The sequence below is a fragment of the Rousettus aegyptiacus genome, unplaced genomic scaffold, assembly GCF_014176215.1.
Source record: "Rousettus aegyptiacus isolate mRouAeg1 unplaced genomic scaffold, mRouAeg1.p scaffold_m13_p_13, whole genome shotgun sequence".
Classification (NCBI taxonomy): domain Eukaryota; kingdom Metazoa; phylum Chordata; class Mammalia; order Chiroptera; family Pteropodidae; genus Rousettus; species Rousettus aegyptiacus.
In genome coordinates this window covers 20,333,431-20,353,598 of record NW_023416288.1, presented here as the reverse complement: position 1 = coordinate 20,353,598, position 20,168 = coordinate 20,333,431, and the positions used below count along the sequence as shown (strand labels likewise).

Below are 20,168 nucleotides of genomic sequence, written 5' to 3'. Positions count from 1 at the left end.
CATGCAGATTCGCTTGTATTTATTTCAATTATATTTTTCCTCATTCTTTAGTACAGCAAAGTTAAAGAAGGAATGGAGAATCCTTAGGCATACTTTGTGTGTTCCTGTAGTCTCTGCTGCATTGTCTGGAAAACCACAGACTTCATTTAGATGCCAATGAATCCGTCGTCGGGTTTTGTTTAAGCCATGTATTTACCAAGATCCTCACTTGAGCCAAAGCTTAACATTTTGATCTTTGATTTATAATTTTACAGTTGCTGGGACAGAAGGAAAACTCACTCCTTTGGAGGAGCATGGCCTTTTCCTATATTGCTTCCCACCGCTGCCACTGAGCTTCTTGAACCCTGGCCCCTGGACACCATTATCGAGAAGACCTTATGAATGGGTTACCTGCTCCTAAGGAAAGAGGAACACCAACTACAGTTTCTAACTAGACTGCCTTCTTCATTTCAAGTAATGGCTGGCATTAGGGTCAGATTGAAGACAGACCAGCTGGACAACTGCTTGGAGGGCTAAACTATAAAGGCACTAAAATGTCAATAGTGTGCTAACACATCCATGGAAATATAAGAAGAGGAAAATAATGCCAGAACTTCTCTCAGGGACAATTCTGTATGGGGCTGGGAGGAAAGGCTTGATAAATTTTTTAGGGGTGGAAAGTAGGGAGTATTCAGAATATAGAGGAGCATGGGGATGTTTTACTGCAGGGCTCCCAATTTTTCTACCAGGATGTAAAAATTGAGTGCCCCAGCTGGATTGTTTGTAACCATGGAGGGAAGGCAGACTACCCTCGTGGTCTTCCTGCTTGGTCCTTTCCCATGCAATGCTCAGCCTGTCCTTTAGTGAGGATCAGCGAGTAGTGGTTTGAAGGAGACACCAGTTTATCAGCTTACATGTCTCTGCTCTGCCCTTTAGGACTTGAAGCTAAGAGGTAGTCATAAACTGTCTATCTTCCACTTCTAGGGTGTGAGCTCCTAGTGCGTCTTCATTCAATTGGATGTGAGTGTTAACAGAGAAGACTAAAGCCCAAGTCAAATGGAGCGTGAATGCTTTGCCTATGGGTTTGGGGATCAGACTCTGCGTTGAGTTATTAGATCAATAGAGATATCAGTTGGAGTTGGGAATGTTTTAAAGTATTTGGCAGAAGGGTGATATTGCTGGCTCTTTGTAGATGAAGACATCAAGGAACATTCTTGGAATCATGAAATATGAAACTGGTGGTCATGTCCAATCATTCGACAAATAGTTAAGTACCTACTGGACCCTGGAAACCTAGGAGCAAGATAGACATGATCCTTACCCTGTGGAGCTTACATTTTTGTTTCCTCTTAGATGTAAAGAACAGGGACCACAGCAAACAAGTGACCACGAAGATATTCTCAAGCCCAGGATTTCAATTAATGGGGTAATTCCTATTGCCTTAGTCATGCCTAGTGACCATGCTTTCATAAAATTGCATTCTACAAATGCTCTGTGAATCAGTGTGGACTGTGTAAGGTACCATGGTGCCAAAGGAAAGAGTTAGGGTTCATAGGGCTCCTGGGGAGGGAGATATTAAATGACTTGGGTCAGGACATAAAAAGGGATAGAATTCAGGAACCAGCTTTTCTATTCTATGCAGGAAAACTGCAATTTTGAGAAGTGCTGGGCTGGGAACTCTGAGACTTGGGCTTTAGTCTTTATTCTAAAACTAACAAGCTATGTGACTGTGAGCAAGTCACATAACATTCCACTTGGAGGCCTCTTAGGTGATTCCAAGATCCCTTTCAGCTCTAAAAATGTTAACATCAGGTCCAAGACTAGTGAACAACTGACTATTTTCCAACTCTTCTATTCCTAAGTTGTCAGGTCAAGTGGATATACAGTAGTCACTTGACCATTATTTTTTTTGGAGGGATATTTATCAACCTTGTAGGATACAATGAGTCTGCCTTTCCCCTTTGGAGCTGAGGAGATTCTAGAAACACCTGTAGAGCCCATAGAGGCTTTATTCCCTCTTTCATCCTTTTTTCTACCCCTACCTTCTGCCTCTCTTTCCTTCATCACATTTCTACCGAGCATGTACCATGTGTGAACTATGTACCAGGTGTGTGATAGGTTTGGAGGTCCAAAGTAGACTTGACATTTCTCACACTCCAGAAGCTTTCATAGAAGAGGGACAAAACACTCCTTTTTTATTTGCTGGCTTTTCTTTTGGTAAGAGTCAAACATGTCACGGGGAGTGTGCTGGTGGTATTCTCGGGGTAACCAGCTATAGGGAGGTGCTCCATTCTGCTCAAGCAATTTTGAAGTGCCTTGAGATATACCTCCAGGTAATCATTTACGCCTAGGGTCACCACAAAAAGATCTATGCCCAGATATAAGAAAGAGACAATCTTTTACTTCTCGGGATACGTCTGTAGAGGGACAGTTCTCTATACAGTGATGGTTACTATCTACCCCATCTCCTGCAACCCATCTCTGCCTAGGTGGAAGGATCTATGTGACTACTTCCTAAACTTTAAAAAGAAAACCTCTCAATAAATAAACATCTTTCATGTATACTGTGCTACATATATTTGCTATGGCTGGTGGCCTTTTTAGAAAGAAAAAGAAAAAAAACACCAATCAAACAAAAAGACATTGCTATGAATTCTTACCTCATCGTGAGTCCTATGTAAGTAACTTCTCATCCTTGTTTCTTCCATCATTAGCGATTCTATTCGATATATATCTCTAGGTGCAGAAAATGTTTTATGGAAAAAAAAATCTATGAAATTTTATAATGAGACTTGCAGACACAAACTGTTGAATTTGAGAATGTTATCTTGGGAAATAGTTTTAGTAACTTCAATGTCTGGCTTAAATTTGGGAATTAATTACTCTTGACTCAATTTTGCTTCCTGTTTGAGGGCAAGGAATATACTGACACCTCCAGTTAATGCCAATGTATCTCCATAGCCAAGAGCTTTAATTTTCTCTATTGCTTTCATTTATTGCAGATGACAGAATTACTAAATGAATTGATTAATGCTTCATCTCTTGCCTTCATCCTTCACTTTCCCTTGTGAATACACTAAAAACTGAGTAAAGTTCAGAAGATCGAATGGCTGATAGGACTTAAAGAGAAACAAAGGGCTTCGCAACTCAAATAAATGGAAAATCGACCCTGGAATAATTGATGGCATATTTAAATACCTTAGTGCAGTGTTATTCTCATTATGTAGAAGTGGTACCAGTAAATCTATATGACTCTCAACATTGTAATGAAAAGAGATTTTTTTTTTTTATCTTATGTGCCAGAAGAGCCATAGAAGAAAAGAGAACATTATGTGAACTATGTAATTTTTCAAATATCTGGATATTTGCCATTGTGAAGACAAAAAATACAGATGATAAACTTATCTTTCCATCTCCAATTTGCATAGTCAAGTCTTGTTCCTTTAGCCATTGACTCTAAGGCAATTTACAATTGTTTTCTCTGCCTCTCTTGAGAAAAAACCGAAAATCTTATTTTTCTAAGCAATTAAAACTCTTCTACTTCAGCTAGGATGAAAGAATTAGGAGTTCTGTGTCCTTGTATATAATTGTATGTTCCATCTTTCTTGTTTTAATGATTGACAGAAAACCGATAAAGTGAGACATATCTGAATCAGGGTTGGATATACTCTGTTGGTGGCCCCATTGCTAATTTATTTGACTGTTTTGCAAGATTTCTTATTTTGTAATGGAGAGGTTTATTAAATATGAGGGGTGCAAAGCTTTCTGAATACTAATAACTTATTTGCCAAAATTTAAATGTTCTTTCTTGTCAGTGAATGCCTGTCTCACTTAACAGGAGCCAAATTGAATAATGAAGAAAATTAGACTATATCTTACCCTCAAGAGAAATAGTGTGTGAATTATAATAGAATAGTGAGGGGAGAAATGGGTCGTATTTTAGAAAAAAGAGTAGAAAAATGGGGTCATACATGAAAGGATTAACTCAGAGAAACTCAATTCTTTTCAAAGAAATATAGTCATAGTAATTCAATGATCAGGCTTTCCCACTGCATAAGTGATCTATACCTTTGGCTAGCTTAGAATGAGAGTAAGGTCATAATCATATGGAAATGAATGTTAGATTTCAGTGGTTACAATTTACTAACCTTATTCTGGTGTAAGACATCACATACTTGTGATGGAATAGGAAAATCAATAAGCTTGAAAAATGAACATAGGTCTCCAGAGAACTAAAACAGGGATACGGTTAGATTTGGAGAAATTACCCTAATTTTTCCTGTAGCATGGTATAATGAGGTTGTCCCTTAGTCAGCATGTTTGCTTCCATTGCCTGGGTGTTATCTCTAATAAAGTTGATCATGATGCCTTTCTTTTGCCAGCATCACGATGCCAGCATTTCCTTTGCCTATAATGAAGGGAATTGTAGGAACAAGATAGCTCCCCTCTTGACCAAGGAGACAGGCTGTAAAAGTTTCAGCAGCCATATACATTGTTGAACATGGTCTGGGAAAGACATAGAATGTGTGTATGGAGCAAAATAAAACGATAGTGGGAAGTGAGGGAGAATATAGAGGTGAGATCGTGCAAAGATGCCATACGTTTGAAATAGGAAGGCATTTGTTGGAAAAAGATGAGGTGAAGGAGGATCCTGAAGTAGAGAAAATGGAGGGAAGAATGTATGTCTCTAGAGTTTGCTAAATTATCCTGAGATTTTAGAAGGAAAGGAAGACCAAAAGAAAAGGAAGAAGGCCCCAAAGCCCATGCAGTTTCGAAAAAAAAACACAAACAAAAAATTTTTTTAAAACTACAAGCATGCTCTTCTAGGAAAAGAGGCTGGGCACTGCTAGAAAGTTTGATGACAGCAGGATTTGTATTTAGGGATTTTCTTTCAGCCTCTGAGAGAAAGGTTTATATGACATACATTCATAGACATTAATGTGGTTTTTTGGCCATGATGCCAGGCTTTAGTTGCTAAGGGGAGAAAGAAATATCTCAGATATACAACAACCAATTGTGCAATATTTATTTTGAGATTTGTATTATCCCCAATGAATTAGAAAAAAGAGGTCTAGTATATTCGATTGCCTCTGTGGGAAGGCTTCAGAATGATGAACCTAGATTTTCTCTTTGGAATAATGATTTGATATTAAAAATTAAGTCAATAGAAAGAGAATCTAGTCTCATCTCTACCATTTCAAATCATGATCTGCACATTCAGAATAAAAAGAACAGAACTGGAAAGTGGAAGGAAAGGGGAAAGAGATGACTCATAGGTTGGGGAGCAGGACACGGGAAATAAATGCAGCAAACCAAATAAGGATACACAATTTGTAAGAAAATTAAATGAACAATAGAGTTGGAAGGATAATGGGGGTAATGAGGAATATGAGATAATAAGACATTTAAAAATGGGAAATTACTAGGGAAAGTGAGGATGAATGATGACTTATGTGGGAGATGATTAAGGCAAGGAGAGAGGAGGTAATGGGGATGGAAGGCAAAACGTGACTAATGGCTGTAAAAGGCAAGTTGGAACTCTCGATAGCATGTCTCCCAACTTTTGGAGAATGTGCACAACCTAGAAATAAAGGAAGCAAGGATGAAAAGAGTTCATGGTTAACATGAAATTCTGAGGACAATAGAGAAAGCAATAAGCATCATTTGTCCTCAGGAATGAAAGCATTTCTACAGAAATGTATTAGTCTCTGTTCTCCATTCATCTATGAATAAAATAGTCTTCATCTTACCTTTTATAAAAGGTTGATTTGTAAAATGAATGCCATGAAAGGAAAGAAAACTAAGCATTATCAGGAGAAGCTAAAGAAAAGATTGCATTTAGAACAAACGAAGTGGAGACTAAGCAAGCAAAACTGTTCGCAGCCCTTTTTATAAAAGTTTTGAAATTCAGCTTCTTAATAAAAGAACTAGAAAAAAATTATTCAAATAGAAATGTGGGCAGTGATGAGGGGGGGTTTTACTGCAGTAAATATTTAAGAATATATTTCCACAACATATTTTTTCCTCATAAAAATGAGTGAGATTAAATTTAAAAGCTTCTGGGTATTGCTTTAAACACTTTGGATGAGTGGATTTATAGGAATGTAACATATTTCTAGTAGTAGAAATAACGTAAATTTTTCAAGAAGATTAATGTCTGGAACAGATACAAATGCCTGTGATTATCCTTTTGCTTTCTTGTGTTCGTGCAGAAGAATCAACCAGACTGTACCAGACCCCCTTCGGAGGGAAGCTGATAAAGTAATTTAGGTGGAAAGGCCTAATGAGATAATGATGCTAAGGCCAGTTAACACCTAATAAGAACATAACCACCAGGGATGATATTGTTGCTTATTAATTATAATGACGATGTGGAGGAAAGAGACAAGGTGGCACTCATTTAGCAGAGAGCACTCAGGAGTAAAGCTGTTTTCCCAAAGGGCAAGCTGCAGTCAGTTAGAAGTAGGGCAACATTCAGTGGAGTTGGAGATTTATGGCCGTTGGGTTATCCTGAGACCGCAGAACTGGAGGCCAAGCAGGAGGTAACAGACGCCTTCCCGATGGTGGCCAGGGCCGGAGTGGAGTCTGCTGCGGTTGCAGAGCCGGGCCATGCATGGGAGCCAGAGACTCCAGGCTGAGTTTTAGGGGCAGTCCGCTGGCCTTAGATTCCACAGTGGTCATTCGTGGGCAGACGGGCAGGTATCCAGAACCAGACTGGGTGAGTGTTTCCAGTTCTGTGACCTCCCCCTCCACTCCACTCTGTCCTGTGGACCAGACCCATAGCCCAGCTCTTCAATCAGTGCTGGTGCCTTGCCCTTCAATCGGTTGTGGGAGCCCAGAAGATCCTTTGGTCCTGTTTTTAGAGGCACAGATCTAGCTTTCATTTGCTGACTTGAATTTAAGGTTTCACGGTGTTAGTCACTGCCCTTACTCCACTTCCTGAATTCCATGTGGGTCTGGGCACCTCCATGTTCACCCAGGCAGGGGAATTGTAGCATCATTTTATTTCATATACACTCATGTCTGCATTAGTCACACGGGCAGGAGCTGAGAATTCCAGGAAGCAGCCGTGAGAAAAAACATGGAACTTTTGGAAATCTTGTGCGTCCTCAAGGGAGGCATAGAAGCTGGAAACCCAGGACCGTCTGGGGAAGCGGATGTGGAGCCTACGAAATTTCAGGACAATGGAATTTACCATCTTTTCCCTCACAGTGCGGGTCCTAGGGTCCAGGCTGTCACTCACTCTTCCCTCGGTCTTTGGTGGCCGTCTCTGCAAAGATAGGGAATAGTTTCCTACACTTTTCTGTGATGATTGTTTTATTAGCTGGATGAGGATTTTTCTTGTCTTATGGGATGATGTCACTGACCTGTCATAGAAAGGAAATAACATTCTCATCATTAACTTTTTAAGGCAAGTATATTTTACTTTTATTAAGTGCATGATTTGAAAGAGGCAAGAAGTGAAAAATGCTGTACTGGAAGACAGAAGATACAGCTCTAGTGCTGATCCTTATACATATCACCCTTGTAACTTTGGGTAAATCTTTTGCTTTTCTGAGCCTCAGTTTCCCCTCCATAAAATGAGGGTTCTAAAAAAGTAGTCTTTATGGTTTTAAAGCTATTTCTAGCCTTACAAATCTGTATTTAAGAAAATATGTTCATAAGAATACTACATTTATTAATCTTTTATGAGGGCGTAATTGGTAAACTCATAGTATGATGAATATTGCCTTAATCCATGGCTCAGAGTAGATAATTAAGGTCGGGTTTACCAATGAACCAATTGGAGAGCTATTTATTGAGTGTTAACTATGTGACAGACACACCAACTTTAAAGGCAGATAGATTCTTTATAGGTGAGGAAACGAAGGCTTCAAAAAGTGAAATAGGTTAAAGGTGAAATGGGTCACTCAAGATCATATAGTTATAAGGGGGCGGAACCAACATTTATACTCAGGTCTCCCTAAGCCTAAGCCCTTGTTAATTACCATTGTGTAAATCTCTCACTATTTAGGACCCAACACTTATATCTCTTACCTGTTGGCACTGGTCACAGAAATTTTCTTCAGCCATAGTGGCTCTCAACTGGTGATGGAAGGAAGGAGCAAGGCAGGAAGTAGTTTGGAAAATCTTCCATGTTGATTGTGATACACACATCTCTGCCTCTAAACCCACCTTGAGGCATCACCTGACCAGAGTCACACTGATATGATTACATAAACAGTACCTTACTGGGAAACTTCTCATTTCTGCTTTTTTCAATGTGGCTTTGAAGGAGGCAGGGGCATCAGACATAATTATTTCTCTTGTCTTCCTAATGGGAAATTGAAACAAAGGGAATTGATTCATGCAACTCTACGTACCCAGTGGTCACAGAATCGACATGGAGACCCACACTTTGAGACTCCATCCAACATGGAACATTGTTTTTCTAGCTAATTTGATTAATATTGTACATAGAAGGGAAAATATCACTTTTCCTCCCCTGGAGTTTCCTAGTAGATGTATCATTTCAGTGACATTAATTTATTCAGTATCTGTACAACCAGCCATTGACAAATACCAAATAGAGGAGAACCGTTTCTTAAGCAGGCATTTCTATGAACAACTCAATGACTTTTGAGACCTTCATTGACTGGCCCCAGGAAAGTGCTTCATCAAGGTCATTAAGAGTTTAGATATAGAAAACAAAGAGGGGCTCTTCATTGTTCATATCTTCTTTGAAAGTAATAAATTCCTTTTTGAAAATAAGAATATTAATCCTTAGAATTTCAAATTGCTTTTCAATAATTTACTTTGATGTCACACAGACAAGGCCCCAGACATAATCTTAATCCATAATTCTTTACAATCTAAAATGCCTTCATTTAGTCTTCTTTCTATATTTTGGTCTCTTCCTTTTCCTTTTGCTGAATAAATTCTAAATTGTTGCATTCAGTTAATTGTGTAAAATTGGAAATATCCAGCTATAGGATTTGATTAAATAAAGGTACAGTAGAATACAATGTTGCCATTTAGAAGAATGAGGAAGCTCTACATAGAATGATCTCTAAGCTATATAGTTAAAATTTAAAAAGCAAGATATAGAACAACATGTATGGTAGGCTACCATTTATATAAATACAAACATATCTACGTTTTTACATTGTCTAGCTGTGAAAGGACATTTAAGGATCTGGTAATAGTGGCCTCTGGGGAGAAATTTACTGCTGAGAGAGATTGGAGAGAAATTCCATATATACCCTGTTGTCCCTTTTATATAGGATATCATGTTCTTGTATTACCTATTCCTATTTTTTTTTTATAAAAAAGGAGGTAGAGTTATTTTTATTGAGATGGAAAAATACAAAAGACATATTGTTAAGTACAAAAAGCAAGCTGCAGAATAGTATGAATAGTATATGATTCTATTTTTGAAAAGTAATTATACATACATATATGTATGTGTATATGTACACACATACACATCTGTAAGAATATGCACCAAATTTTTAACAAAGGTTCCCCTAGAGAGCAGCATATGAGAAAGATTGTGTGTACTTTCATTTTTTATTCCTTGTACTTCTACATTGTCTGATTTTTTATTTTTTATTTTATTTTTTTACCCAAAGCACATTCTGATTCACTATAAATAACTCATAAAACCCAAATCCAACTGAAGGATTTACTTGACTTCTACACATCTATAAATACAATTTCCAAGATCAGCCTTTCTGGTCAGCCGTGTGTGTGTGTGTGTGTGTGTGTGTGTGTGTGTGTGTGTGTAATCTCCCTGGATTCACTTTAGATATCTTTCTTGCTCTCTTCTCTGAAGTTTCCTGAGCTTTCTGTTTCTTAATCTTTGGTCTTCTACATTCTCCTTTATTAATAGGATCCAGTTAAGGTCATGACCAAGAAATCATAGTAATACGGCTATGATTTAGTAATACTACTAAAGAAGTTGAAATTCCTCTTTCAACTTCTTTCCCTTTAAATCAATTTGGAATAATGTAGCTAAAATTCCCTGCATTCCTACTTTAGGGACTTCATCCTGGATTAGCTATATAAACTACCCACTTATTTTAAGAAAATGTTTTTACTTTCTGGATAGTTCCTATTAGCACATATGCTGTAGCTACAATCGCAAACAAAAACAAAACTTTTTGTTTTGTTTTGTTTTGTTTGTTTGTTTGATTTTAGTGAGGAAACCTCCACTCAACCTCTTTTAACTTCACACCCTCTTCAAATACCACCCCATTTTTTCTGTATTCCTTCACAGCAATTTTCCTTGAAAAAGTTGGCTTTATTTTTGTAAAGACATTTTCTCCCCTCCCATACATTCTGAAAACCATTTCTCTCAGGCTTTCAGCCCTGCCACTCTCCCTAAACTGTCTTGTCAAGGTTACTTAGGGTATTTACTTACCAGCCCTCATCTTCTCTAACTCAACTCATTGGTTACAATCGATTACTTTCTCCTTCTTGAAACAGTTTTTTCTCTTAGCCTTCTGGACACCTCTTTCTTTTGGATCTCCTCCCAACTTACAGTCTGTTCCTTCTTAATTTTTTCTTATTTCTTTTTTCCTTGAAACATAGGGACTGCTCCAGGCTCAGTTCTTGAACCACCTGCCTTTTCTCTGTCTAAACTCCTTCCCTGGGCAATATCATCCAGCCCCTTGACTTGGAATGCCATTTCTATGCTGATGACTTCCAAGTTTCATGTCCAGACCCCAACCTGGCCCTAAATTACAGACCCCTTGTCTTCCTGACACCTCTATGTAGACTTTTATCAGGCCTCTTAAACTTAACTTGTCAAAGGATAGACCCACCTCTCACCACCATCTTTTCCATGTTGGTAAACAGCAACTCAGCTGAAACTCTACATTCAAAATATGTCCTGAATCTAATTACTTTCACCATCTCCACTACTAAAGCCCTAGTCCAAGCCTCAGTATCACGCACCTGAACTAGTTCAATAGTGACTCGGGTGATTACGATGTATCAACATAGGTTCATCGATAGTAAAAAATGTACCACTCTGGTGGGGGACATTGATAACGGATGAGGCTGTATATGTGTGGGGACGGTGGGTATATGGGAAATCTCTCTGTACTTTCCCCTTGATTTTTCTGGGAACCTAAAACTGTTCTAAAAAGTAAAGTTTTAATTTGAAATACCTAAAAATATATAACTCAGATTATGTTACTGCTCTGTTGAAAACCCTCCAAAGGCTACCATTTCACTCACTGAAGCCCATATCGTGGCCTTCAAGGCCTTCAATGCTTCCCGTACTCACCCCACATCTCTGAACTCATCCTCTACCACTCCCTCTTCACCGATGGCATGCCACATTGACCTCCTTACTGCATTTTGGACATGCTCCCACCTCCGGGCCTTTGCACTTGTAATGTCTGTCTCGAATGCTCTTTTCTTAGATATCCATGTGGCTCAGTCTCCTTCCTCCATTCTATCTAAATGTTACCTTACCAGAGCTTCTTTAAACACATTTAGAATAGGATTTGCCTATCTCACTCTACTCCTTTACCCTGCTTTGTTTTTCTTCTGAGCAATTACTACCATCTGCAACATTATATATCTACTCGATTTTTATTTGTTCATTATCTACCTGCACTGAAATATAAGCTCCATGAGAACAGAAACTTTTGTTCATCATAGTATCCTCAACATTTAGAAAAATGATTGTTACAGAGAAAAGTGCTCAAAAGAGTGGTGAATGTTGAATAAAGAACATGGAGAGGTTCGCTATAGTTTCTTTAGCATATTCAAATTACGTGAAATCTGTATGAAGACAGTTTATTTCTCTATCTCAACTTTCTCATTTCTTTTTCTTTTAAAAATTTGGGTTCTATTTTCTTTTTATATTGAAATTATATAGACTCACAAGTACTTGCAAACATAGAACAGGGAGGTTTCACATACCCTTTACTCAGCTTCTGCCAAAGGTTATATCTTACATAACTGTTCTTTTTAAAAAGTCTTATTATTTCCTTTGTTTCCTTTACACAAGTTTCTCCTGATTTCTTCTATAAGTCTTTCTACACAGGCTATAAGAACTTTTCATCTCTTATTTCATAGTCAAGCCATTGATGAACTTTCTTGAATACTAATAGCAAATCCCTTCTCTAAGATGGCAGTCTTACTCAAGAAAGGAATAAAGTACTTCAATTAAGTGGGAGAAAATATTTCTATCTTATTTTTTAACACTAACAATCCAAAAGAAGAGAAAACAAAGCAAAGCCGTTTCATGTGTTAAACTTGAAATTTCTATGGAGAGATATTCTCTCCTCTATAAGTTCTAAATAGCGACTTGTTTGCTGTCATTTCTAAAGACAGGCAAAATAATGACTTGTTGACTATTGTGTATCCTTTTATCTCCTGTATGAAGCTGTTTAGAAAGAGTTAAATAAAAATAAGTGTGTAATTTTCTGTATGTGTTCATATTTCTTTTTAAGAAATTCTGTTGAGTCCCTGTCCTTCATTTATTCAGGAAATAATTATTGTGCTCCTATTATGTGCCAAACCTTTGTGCTAACAATGGTCTTTTATCCCCCAAGATGCTCTAGGATGAACATTACCTTTTAGACTAAAAGATAGATTGAAAACTCCTGTTTTCTGGGTAAGTAGGTTACTCTCCATGGAATGGGTATTCATGTTTAGAAGACAAGGGCATTATTATGCTCTAGTAACTCGTTTCCAGGGTTAAAAAGGTCAATGTCAATACACCTGAAATATATAAAATAATCTACCGTTTGACAAGATAAGATTCCTTGATTTAATGATCAGTAAAAAGGGGACACGACTGTAACATCGCTTACTTCTATTGTTAAAGTGGAGATGTATTAAACTCTTTATAAAAGCCCCTTTCATATTAAATATTAATTAGAAACCCACCCCATGTCAGTGTTCTTCTCCCATAATCAGCCTCCTTTCCTATATTAGTAGAGTGACCATTTGCCCATTTGCCTGAAATGTCCTAGTACACACCTGTTGTTCCAGCATAATTGTTAATTGCACCCCTCCTTCACTTGCTAAAGAATCTGGGTTTGGACAATAAATTATATGGTCAACATAAGTATTAGGGTCTCTGGGATAAATGGGCAAGGCGCCATTCCTATTTATTGGTATTACCTAGTCACAAGCTGTAAAAACAGTTTTCCTTTTGATTGTTTCTTCCTGAGTTGTCACAAAGACCTTCACATAAAATCACTCTGTCCCATTAAAGCAATTATTGAAACCTCCTTCAGTAATGACCACTTGTTTTAGTTTTCCTCCTCAGATTCCAAAGACCAAATGTAGACATTGCTTCTGCTGGGTCAGCATCATAATTGTTCAGAGGCAAAGCCTGCACAGGGAAAATTTTGTCTGACTATGTAACCCACAAGAATCTTTAAGAGACATTTTTCCTTGGTAACATTATCTGAAAGAAAGAGTCTGTGACTGACTACTAATTTTGGCGCAGATAATGGAAAACCCAACATACTTACTTTCAATGGAACATATATATTTCTGGACTAAGATTCCTAATATCTCTAGAGTGCTACAGAAGAATAAATAATCGAAAGGTGAATTTGGGTGGCCTCCTTAGATATAATCTCTGTTAAAACTATTCAGTCTCTGTGGTTCACAAGGAAAGCGAAATTGATGAATGAAATGATATTTCTGGGATTACATGTTGCGACAACTATATTCTTGGCTGATTCTTGTAACAGCACCACCTTGATTTATTATTTAATTTTGGAAAATGGACCACTTTTTTAACTTTTTAAATCTAAGGCTGTGTCCTCATAGCACCAAAGCACCCCATCAATTCAATGTTTAAAAAAATCACTTTTTAAAAATGTGAGATCGCGAAGACAAAAGAACTAGCGAGGGAACTAAATTGTTTTCACCTAATTGGCTGTCTCTTAACCTATCTGTAAATTGTGGTTAAGTCTGCTGGGTTTTGCCTTCCTGATGCAGTTGCTATGAGAGTAATTACATACCTAGTATAACAATATGAATATTTGGGATAACAGAGGCTGAATGACTTTATCATTCTTGTGTGTAGTTTGCTGGAACAATGAAATGAGATGAAGTGGTTCAAGTATGTTTTTCTCCTTTTTTTCCTTCTCTACTTAAGATGAAAGTACATCGTTAAAAACATTATTACTAACATACTCAGCTTGATAAGACACCGATGGACCCTGAAATGTCAATGACACTCCTCTGTTGTTGTTTTTTAAAAATTTTTCATGCTTTTATCAAAATTAAGAAGGTATCAGGAAAACGGGGCTCCTGAGTTCCTTCTTAATGCAAGAGACTAGGTTGAATAGCTAGAGAAAATCCTTCCTTATTATTACCCCTTTTCCTAGACCAGGCACCAACTCTATCTCCTTCACTTTACCTTATTTGTTCTCTTAGAAAATCCATAACAAAACCTGGAGAGTCCCCTTTTTTATGAGTCAAAACAGCTTCTTTCCCAGGAGTTCCAGGGCCTGTTTGTGAAACACAGCCTGGACAATTGTCCCAAGAGTCCTGCAGTCCCAAGTGGATAGGGAAGTTCCACGATTTGGAAGTAGTGGCATCAGGTGGTTGAAGGGGGTGGGGTGACAGACCACGCTGCTGGTCTTCCAGGAAACCAATTCCATTGGGGTAAACTTAATAGGTCATATTATACATTATGCAGAAAAACACCTGCAGTTCTCTTAAAGAATAAAGACCTGCAAAAAGAAAGTAAAGAGTTGATAAGATAGAAAAAATATATATAGATATAATTTTTTTCTGATTTAAAATAATGACCTATTCCTAACTACGAAAGCTGTTATCTTCTTTTGGCAAGGGTACACTGAGTAGCCTGTGCACACCTCTGCAATTCTCAAGAGATTCGCTCACTGTCTTTCAGCCAACAATATGACAAGCATTTATTGATGTGCCAAGGTGAAGGCTTGGGTGTCAGAATTGGGAAATCTGAGACATAATCTTTTGGTTGAGGAACTCAAGGTTTCTTGAACATTCTTGTCCCATGAGTGGGTTCACAAAAATCCTTACAGGCTGCCATAGTAACTGTAAGTTTCCCACATGGGAAATTGAGGTGGAGGGACAGAGTAGGGAAGGGTGACAATTTTTTACAATATATTTCACTGGAAGGTTCTCACTAGCAGGACCTGCCTTAGGAAAGGCTGGTAAGTGGTTCTTCGGCAATATTTACTCATTTTGAAACCACTCTTCCTCTCTTCCTATTCCCCTGCCCAGAGGTGTAATTCTGTGATCCTGTTACCTAAGGTCTAATCACTGTGGTCCTCACCTGAGCTGATATGTTCTGGACCTTGTCCACTTCTCGTTCTGACCACATTTCCTATCAACTTCTACCTGCATCATATCCCCTTCCCTTTGGATATTTATCTCTGCTTTCCCAGGGAGTGGGACCGTTATCTGGTAACCTAATTAAGAATGAGAGTAGAAAGGGTAAAAGCAGTTTAATACACTGTCCCTCTTACTACAGAGGTAGAAGGTAGGGGTTTACACTTCCATGGTGAACAGCAGTATTTTAACTCAGAGGTGAATTTTCAGTGGTGAAGCTTTAGGAACTATGTTGAAAATTGGTGAGAGTGATATTTTGGGGACACAGACACATTTTTTTTAGCACCCTTAATATCATGCACATAGACAAATACCTAATCTGAGTGAGGAAGGCCCAGCCCCGTGAGCCTGGGAGAGTCAGAGAGTCTGTCTTGCAGAGCCAGCTCTCATCATTGCTGAGGGAGGAGGTGCTGGCAGGGAGTGAGACAGATGGAGAACGTGCCTAACTGCTCTGTCAACAGGAAGACCAAGGACTGTACACATACCTTTCTCTTGGGGGTGGAGCGTTTGGCACCGAGAACTCGAAAACTTGCGCTCGGCACCCCTCCCGCGTGCACACGCACCCTCACCCAGGCACTCCCGGCCTCACCCCGTGGTTTGCCTACAGGCTGATTCCTGAAAGATCAGAAAGACAAGTGATTCAGAAGTGCCTGCAGCTGATTCCTACTTAGAATATGTAATCTCACAATCCGTGCCTGTTTTCTTTTAAGTGCTTATATGCCTCTGATCAAATCTTCACTCTGTTCTCTAACTGTCCTTTGAAAACAGCAGCAATCCTTTATTTTTGATTACTTAACGACTTAAGCAAAAAACTTAAAAAAAATGCCTACAGCAGTTTTGATTTGACGCTGTTTATGTTTCATTTTTGCTATCCTAATCCAAGATTTTCTGAATATCTTCGTAGCCTAGCCAGGACATATTCGCTGAGTTATTGACTGGGCAGGGCTCGGCTTTAAGCTCTTAGGAAAATTTCCCATGTGACCTACAGTGATTTTCAGTGAGAATCAAGAGTACCGTTGTTGGTTCCTAATAATTTTGTGGTTTCTGTGTGTAAACGCATGTCTTTCACATGCTGGAACGCACATAGGGCATAGGATTTCCTGCGCTGGCTCAAGCATACATACATGCATGTGCGTGTGCGCGCGCACCCCCGCCCCCGGAATGTCCGGGTCTTCAGTTACTAATTGTTCTCTTGAGGTAACTTCTCCACTGCTCTATAACTACTAAATAATAACAAATGCAGAAAGATGCTTAAAGTCATAAGTTTAGTTTTAAGAAAGTCGTCACTTTTGTTTTAAGAAAGAATGGCATTGCAACTAGACACGACTAAGCAGAGATTTTTCTGGGAAAGTGACGAAGTAACTACATTACAGAACCATAATAAACAGCATCTGCTTTATTAGCAGAAGAATGAATAGATAGTGTTAGCATTCCTTTAAATGCTGATAAAACATAAAGAAATGCCATTCAGAAGTTTTTATTTTTTCGAATGCAGTGCAGATCTATGTGTGTGAGTCCACATAATACTTGCTGTCTCCTATCATTAAACCACAATATTAACAACTATCAAGAAATTGTTACAATGGTGCACAATGCTGCTGTGATGCTAAATTCATGCACATGGGAAAATGTATTTGAGAAATAAACAAAAAGATTGAAATAATTTGAAGTTAGGTTCAAGACTATTCCTTCCAAAGAGGGGAAGCTATTGGTTTATCACTATTGCACCACTGTAAAATAAATTTCCATATCATGTCGGTGTCTAAATAATAACAGCAGGCAATAATTTTTGAGTACTCGCTCTGTTCCAAGCACCATGCTTAGCACATCACTTGCTTTGTTCTCATTTGAGCCTCGTAATATTTCTATAGATGAAACTATTATCATACCCATCTTGTAGATGTAGATGTATTTTATAGAAACATGCATGTGTAAAAGCCAATCCCTAGAACATGTGAACTTGAAATTCCCCTAAATAGATTTAAGTGACTTCTATGGGAGCTGTGTTAGCCTATGCAGAGAGGGTAATTTTTTTCTCCTTCAACTCACTATTGATGTGCTTCATAACATCATAATGTTTCCATGTATATGTGCACATGTGCAGCACACATTTTAGTTTTTGTCACCAGTTTTTTCCCCATTTCTATTACCTTCCTACTTATGGTGGACAAATCTCACTTTGAAGTCTCTTGTTGTGGAATCTCTTTTCCAGCAAATTTTCATGGTAGTTCACGTTTCCCAGGAAGTCACCTTTAGTACTTTCGAAGGGATATTAACTTAAAGAAAAAAAAACAAAAAACAAAAAACACTGAAAGTCTTATACTCATCATGAGAAAAATGTTATGTCTCCTCGTGCCATCTTCTCAGTTATTGCACTCGCCATAAAAACTAATGTCATTTTACCCAGGACCCCACCCTGCTCCTTTTTTGTCTTTCTTGTGGCTTGGGGCCTTTACAGCGTTCGCATCTCTTTGCCTGGCTCTGAGATCAGGCTCTCTGACACTGTACCTCTGTGTTGCTTGGAGAGGCAACTTAAATATACAATTTCCAGACGGGAATGATTTAGCAAAATTAAAAACAGACAGGGGACGGAGAAGGCGGGAGGTGTCAAATGTTCCCTCTATCCCACTATCAGTTTGATGTGGTGGCCTTGTTCCTACCTAGTCCCCTTCGTGCTGTCCAATATCCAAAGTTAAAATGCCTGAAACGTTAACAGAATGCACATGGATAGAGACATGGATACCCTTCCTCCTGCCTCCTAACCTAACACATGAAGTTCTAATTGTGGCTTACTTCAACTTAATTTTGCTTCACCCTTAGGATAAAAGAGACTTGTTTCAATAGTCTCAAGAGGCATCGTAAAACATACAAGTACTTGCAGGAATCTGCTTAGCCACCTTGAAAAAAAAATCATTATTTTCGGTGGATATTGAGCATTTGCTTTTAGAGTGAGCTTCCTTCCTCTTTCTAAAATATACACGGTGTTACTAATGACTCGATATCAAAGTTGCTGAATGCATACTGCACTTCTATTCATTATTAATGAATATGTGTAAATAAAATCTCTGCTCCAGTTAGAAACTCATCTAGTAGAACACAGGCAAAAGAGGCATGGGTAGAGAAGAAATATCATGTAAAATATCCTTTCTTTGGTCCCTGCCTAAGGCAAGATAGGCAATCCAGCAGCTCAATAATGCTGGAAGGTTTTATTACAAATGAAGAATTTCCCAGTTATCCCAGATCTTGAAATCAGTGTGGTTCACCATGATCCATTAACCATCATTGAGCTCAAGGTGATGACTCACATGGAGATGGGATGACTATCACTGAATCTTAAGAAGCTCATGAGGATTACCATGTTCTTCGGAACATTGCTTCGCTGTTTTCAGATCTTCTGTTTATTTAAAAATCCATACCAGACAAAAGACTGCTACAGGCTAGGCTGCATCTAATCTCTAGCATGCCTCCTGAACATGGCCATAATATGCACTTATATCTGTGTTAGGCGGTGACCAACTTTCAAAGTGGTTTCAAGCACAATTTCTGAGTTCTAGTGGGGATGAAAGCCTTTATATCCTGGTTGTATTTCTTGTTAGTGCTTTGCATGACTTTCTGCTTGATATGAGCCATGGAATTCTGCAGCGCACACACACATACACACACACACACACAAAGATAAGATGTTAGGTATCTTTCATTTTCTGCAAATAGTCTGTATTTACAATACTACTTCAGTGGTTTCTGACTACCGCTTAGGGCGATTTTGCTTAGCCTAGCGGAATGTCCTGGAAACTACTGGCAATGATTTAGCCTCCAAAATTGGAACGCATTTAGTAGAGACAGAAAGCCTATGAACAAATAGTGGGCATGTGCCAGAGTAAATAAGTGTGGTTCATGAGCTGCGGTCAGAAATGTCTCTCTTTCAGTATGCAGGGCAAAGCTTTTGCCAGCGTTTGCCATAAAGTCATCACACAAAGCAGTTTTTCCTCTCAGGAAGATGGACTCAATGAAAGAAGGCTTCTAGTCTCACAATTACAACCTACTGTTAGGGTGTAGTCACAAGTATGCCAAAGGAGACCTGAGCAAGGGGTCCTTTTTTCCGGCTAGCCTTTCTTAATAGCTCCACGGCCAAGCTTCTACAAAAAACAAAAGAATGAAACCCATGAGGGAGAGAGGATGAGGTTGGAAGACTTGGAAGAGGAAAAACTCTTTGTAATGCCCAAAGCTCCTCCCAGGATCTCATAACAAACCACAGAGTCAGTTTGCTTCCTCTTTTTTCCAAACCCAAACTTGGCGCTTACTTTATAACTCCTTCGAAGCACTTGGTGAGGCTATCATTACTGGGTGAAGCATTAAGACACCTTCCTCTACCGACTTCTGTCAGAGACTCGGAGGCTAAAGAAGACAGACATATATGGTTTCCACTTTCGACTGTTTGTATTTTCCTTTAGAACTTAACTCCTTGACCACACATTACAGAAGGATTTAGTACTTTTGGACTGGAATAGCATGGTTTCTGGTGCAGTGTGCATGCTTGCCCTCTGAGCTTGGAGTCTGGTTTCATGCAGTTTTTTTTATTTCTGTGTAGACTGTGCAGTCTTAGCAACCACTGAAATCCAAGAAGAAACCATTTTTCTTTAACTAAAGAAGCCATTAATCAATACTCCCCAAGACTCATTCATTGTGGGGATGTCGTTGCAGGGGCATATATAGTTCACCTTTTAAAAAGGAACATAATGAGAGATGTCGTTTTACAAACCTCTTTATGACCACTGTCGTCATCATATCATAAAAGAGTAAAATATGGATAAATGCCTTAGAAACACCTCAGACATGAAAACTTTAGTAATAAA

General features: G+C 38.5%; 1 long non-coding RNA gene across 2 annotated transcripts in view; it reads left to right on the top strand.

The window, feature by feature from the left end:
* Positions 1-12,482, top strand: part of LOC107504476 — a 52,594-nt gene extending 40,112 nt beyond the window's left edge. For both annotated transcript variants that reach the window (XR_001595492.2, XR_001595491.2), the window contains exon 3: positions 255-12,482. This is a non-coding gene — a long non-coding RNA (uncharacterized LOC107504476). The remainder of the gene's footprint in view (positions 1-254) is intronic.
* The last annotated feature ends 7,686 nt before the right edge of the window (positions 12,483-20,168 follow it).